This window comes from Humulus lupulus, chromosome 2, assembly GCF_963169125.1.
Source record: "Humulus lupulus chromosome 2, drHumLupu1.1, whole genome shotgun sequence".
Lineage (NCBI taxonomy): Eukaryota > Viridiplantae > Streptophyta > Magnoliopsida > Rosales > Cannabaceae > Humulus > Humulus lupulus.
The window spans coordinates 91,653,753-91,659,752 of NC_084794.1; positions in this window are offsets into that span (position 1 = coordinate 91,653,753).

A 6,000-nucleotide genomic window follows, 5' to 3' on the forward strand; every position below is an offset into this window, starting at 1 on the left:
TTTCGTTATTGTTTCTGTTTGAGGTTTCTTTCCTAATCTTCTGCTTGCATATTGCTAATTGTTTGTTTTTCACAACTTAATAATCTTGGTTTCTAGTCATGTATTTTTCGCTGTGGTTTTTCTTGAATTTTTCAGGTGAATCTTGATTGTTGTAATTTATAAGCCAATAATATTAGAGCTAGGTTTAGATCCATTGTTAGAAAGATTCATGAAAGCTAGATCAAGAAACAATGTCAACGACGACTAGATTTGAGTTGGAAAAGTTTGACGGAACTGGATATTTCAGACTATGGAGAGAAAGTCTGAAGGGAATCATGGTGCATCAAAAAGATTTCAAAAGCTCTTGGAAATAAGAAAGCTCTTGAAGGCAAGAAGCCAGAGGAGATAGAAAAGATGGAGGAATTGGCCTATTACACGATAATTATGCATCTTTCCAATACTGTTAGGAGAAAAGTGCAATTGGAGAAAACGACACGAGGAATGTGGACGAAACTCGAGCAACTATACATGACTCCATCTTTGCCCAAAAACATTAGCATATTAGAGAGGCTATATTGTTACAAAATGAGTTCTTCTTTATCTCTTGATGATAACTTAGAGGTTTTTAACCAAATTATTATCAGTTTATCTAATGCTAATCATATTGTAGATGAACCTTGTCAAGCAGTGATATTATTAAGGTCCTTGCCCTCTGCGTATCAGGAAGTAAAAGCTGTCATCATGTATGGAAGAGATGAGTTGACCATGGATGATGTAGTTTCTACGTTAAAGTCTAAGGAATGTGAGATCATTAAAGAGAGGGAGTCAAACAAATAATAAGCTTATTTTGTTAGGGGAATAGTATTCAAGAAAGATCATCAAAGAATGCACCATAAATCTCCATCAAGATCCAAGTCAATAGGCAAATATGCAAAAGATTCAAGAAAATATTTTTACTGTGGGAAAGTCTGACATGTGAAGAAATTTTGTTTTGAGTACAAGAAGAAACTCAAGGGAGGAGGTGACATAATGCAAAACTTGGCTTCAGTCATGGAGAACTCAGAGTACGGTTTAGATGGTGATTTGTTCATGGTGGATGATAAGAAGGTGGTTCAAGAATGAGTTCTTGATTCAGGTTGCACATTTCATATGCGTCCTAGTCGCGAAAGCTTCATTGAGTACGAACAGGTTAGTTCAGGATCAGTCTTGATGTGAGATGATAGATCGTGCAAAGTGATGGGAATCGGTACAATAGCGATTAGACACTTTCATGGAACGATCAGACATCTCAACAAGGTTTGACATATACCAGAGTTAAGAAGAAGCTTAATTCTCTAAGCACACTTGAAGATGAGGGATATAGCTTTGAATCAGCTAATGGAAAATTCAAATTTTCAAGAGGATCACTAATCATGATGAAAGGAGAAAAAGTTCACGGGTTATATTTGTTGAAGGGTGAGACTGTTCACTTGGGAGAAGCTGATGTTGTTCGCGAACAGGAATTTGAGATAGAAATGTGGCGTAGAAGGAACTGGCCAAAAAAGGTTTAATCAGTAATGTAAAGGCTAGATCACTGCCTTTCCGTGAAGCGTGTACTCAACAAACATCATAGGCTCAAGTTCTCATAAGCTACATTATTTGCGTAGGCCTTTGGAGTATGTACGTGCTGACCTTTGGGGAGCGAGTAGAGTGGCAACACACTTAGGTAATCACTATTTTGTATCCATTATTGATGATTCAGTCGTTGTGTTTGGACCTATTTTTTTAAAACAAAAAATGGATGTTTAGGTAAATTTTTTCAATGGAAAAATGAGGTTGAAAACCAAATGAATTTGAAAATCAAAATATTGCGAACAGATAATGAGATAGAATTTTTCAATAAGGAATTTGACCTATTGTGTGCTAATTTTGGCATTATTAGACATAAATTTTTTGTGAAAACTCCTCAGCAAAATGGTATTGTTGAGAGGATGAACAAGACCTTGTTAAAAATGGTTAGATTTATGCTCATTAGTTCGGGGTTAAGTAAATCGTTTTGGGGGAAGCTCTTGCTACTGCATGTTACTTGATTAATCAGAGTCCTAATAGGGCTATAGATTGTGAAATACCATATGAGAAATGGACGAACAAGATTCCTAATCTCAAACATCTTATAGTATTTGGTTGTACAACTTATGCTCATGATAGAAAATACAAGTTAGATGCTAGAGCCATCAAAAACACTTTCTTAGGTTATACTTTGGGTACTAAGGGTTATAGATTATGCTCTTTTGAAAATAACAAACCAAAAATTATTATGTCAAGAGATGTTGTGTTCAATGAACAAGAATTTACTCACTTGAAGGTCGAGAAATGTATTGTTTCAAAGATGAGGTAAATTTACGTGTTCTTGAAGAAATGTGAACATACCCCAAAGCAAGCCAAGATAAATGAACAAAAGATATTGGTGATAGACAAATAGAGGATGTTCAATGAACTGGAGGTATTCCACAAACAGAAGATGTTCAACGAACTGGTGGTGACAAACAAACAGAATATGTTTAGCGAACTGGAGGTATTCAACGAATAGAAGATGTTCAGTGAACAGAAGAGCTTCAACGAACAAAGTTGCAAGGTTACCAACTTGCACGAGATAGGACACGGAGAATTACCAAACCACCTTCTCAACTTGGAAAAGCAGACTTGATTGTGTATGCTTTAAACGCAGTCAAGCCTGAAGACATTCCAGAACCCTCATCATATGAATAGACTATTTCATGCAAATATAGCAAGGAGTGGTTGATCGCGATGAAAGAAGAGATGGATTCTTTGATAAAAAACAAGATGTGGGAACTGGTCGCCAAGCCTAACAATCAGAAGTTGATTGACTGTAGATGGATCTTCAAGTTGAAGGAATGTAATTCTGACAGCGAACATAACAAGTTTAAAGCAAGGCTAGTCGCTAAGGGATTTACTTTGGTGGAACGTATTGACTACATTGACATTTTCTCACCAGTGGTCAAGTATAATACGATCAGAATGATGTTAGCCATTGTAGTTCAATTCGAGTTGGAAGTGGAACAGATGGATGTGAAGACAAATTTTCTCTGAATGGATTCCTCGATGAAGTGATATACATGTCACAACCACCTGGATTTCAGGTAGAAAAGAAGGGTAGTGAACATGTATGATTATTGAAGATATCACTTTATGGATTGAAGCAGTCACCGAGGCAATGGAACAAGAGGTTCAACCTGTTCGTGCAAGAAATTGGTTTTAGCAGATCGAAGTATGACTCATGCCTCTATTACAAGGATTTGGAGTTGCCAACTACAATGTTCTTATTACTGGACGTTGATGATATGTTACTGCTAAAAAAAGACAGATCAGTAATCAGAAGTGTCAAAAGAGAAACTGAAGACCGAGTTGCAAGCGAAGAAAATCCTTGGTTTAGAGATTATAAGGCAAGGGCAAACATGAATGATGATTCTCAATCAAGAAAGTTATACTGCTCGCGTGATTCATAGGTTTAACATGTCAGATGCTAAAGTTGTTAGCATACCCTTAGCAGGCCATTTTAAGCTAAGTAGCGATTAGAGTCCAAAAGATGAGTTCACGAAAGAGGAAATGGAGAAAGTTCCTTACACAATGGCAGTGGGATGCCTAATGTATATCATGGTTAGTACACGACTAGATATAGCTCATGCTCTAAGCGTGTTAAGTAGATTTATGTCTAATCCGGGAATAGAGTATTGTAATGCATTAAAATGGTTGCTAGGGTATTTGGTTGGCAATGTGAAGTATGGATTATGCTACTAGAAAATTTAAGGTAATTTAATCTTAAATGGGTTCATGGACTCTGATTGCTGCGAACAGGGATAATAGAAGGTCAACAACCAGCTATGTGTTTAAGCTAAATCAGAATTGCATTTTGTTGGAAATCTCAGTTACAACAAGTAGTGACATTGTCTACAACTATAACGAACCGACATAAACTAATTAAGTTACTACAAAACATTTATCGAAACTCATTTGAAAACAAACATGAATTAAATATCTTTTACAAAATATGCAACTCAAGATCTCGTTATTTAAAACAAACCATCATTTACATGCATATCGTAGATAAAAATACAAGTTATTAAAACTCAACATATAACCATGCGAATATGGATAATAGAAGGTCAACGACCAGCTGTGTGTTTAAGCTAAATCAGAATTGCATTTTTTTGGAAATCTTAGTTACAACAAGTAGTGACATTGTCTACAACTTTAACGAACCGGCATAAACTAATTAAGTTACTACAAAACATTTATCGAAACTCATTTGAAAAAAAACATGAATTAAATATCTTTTACAAAACATGCAACTCGAGATCTCGTTATTTAAAACAAACCATCATTTACATGCATATCGTAGATAAAAATATAAGTTATTAAAATTCAACATATAACCATGACTTGAAGACTTTTAAAACCATGCATAAGTAGCAACCCATTTGACCCCCCAGGTCGTCAATCACGACATGCACACATCTGACCAAGCCTGCTTCAACTCATCCCTTCATTAACTACGCCTTTTCTTTTATATGCAACATAGAGTACCTGTGAGCTAATACCCATCAAGAAGAGCTATGTAGGACACAATCCCCAAAGCCCAACAATATAAGACATAAAACATAATGCATAAAACATAAAACACAAACTAACTCATATCATCACAACCTACAACATAAACTACTATTATTCGATACCTTATCATACAAAGTTCCATAATCAACCATATCATACCGTAACATAATCATAACATACTTTATTCTATCCTAGCCTAACCATAGCATAACGTAAACATAACATAAAATAACCTATCTTAGCATAACATATTCAATCCATAACACACATTATCGGTGTCGTTCCGGCCAGTTGTGCAGCCAAGCACGAATTACCATAAGCATGCCACACATACATATAACATATTCACACATATCTCAGTCACACACAACATGCATCATGCATAACCTAGCTCCTAACATAACTAATAACATAATTCATAATGTAACTCATAACATAATTAATATCATAGTTCATAGCATAATTCATAGCAAAGTTCCCAACATAATTTATAACATAATTCATAATATAATTCATAGCATAGCTTAACATAATTTATAATGTAACATAGAAAGTTTACCACACTTAAGTACGTCGATCGCACACCCTGCATGCAAGTGTCCACTATTCTTACTTCACACCCAACAACGCTCCTGTAACGACCCAAAATCACTAATAAGGCTTAAGGGCCTTGATTAGTGTACTGGGAGGGCATAATTGGTTTATGTGTGAATTTATTAAGTTTAATGCATGATTTTATGATAAGCATGCTTGTATGGTTATATGAATGTAAATGTGATTATATGCTATAATTGTGAGAACAACATTATTATGTGGGTAAATCTGCAGCATGCGACTTGAGGCGATCCTAGGGAGATAGTTAGCGGGAAAGTCACAACGAGGCTTAATACTTGACTTTGGGCAAGTCAAGGGGTATTTCAGGTATTGGATGGTTATTTAGGTTATCGGGTTATGGAAATAAATAATTGGAGATATATTTGAGGTTAGGAAGCTTAGGTGGGAATACTGGGGAATTTTACCATTTTTCCCTCGGGGACGTTTCCGGCACCCCGAGCCTCGGGATTGATTTAATTGCTTAAGGATAGAATAAGAAACTTTAGAAAATAGTAGAATCAAAAGGCTAAACCATCCCTTCCCTTTCTCTCTCAAGGAAATTTCAGAAAAACTAAAGGAAATTAGGCTGGAACACAGAGAATTGGGTGGAGGATTTGGTGGATTAACTCAGTGGAAGCTAAAGAACCTAACTAGGAACTGAGGTAAGCACTGAAATGCATTCTTGATCAGTTGATTATATAATTTTGGGGCTGGTTTCTAAGAGTTTCTAGGTTCTTAACTTCAAGGTTGAATTGAGGAAGAAAGCTGGGGTGTTAGCTTAGTAATTGCTTGGAGGATTGAGTCTTCAATCAAGGT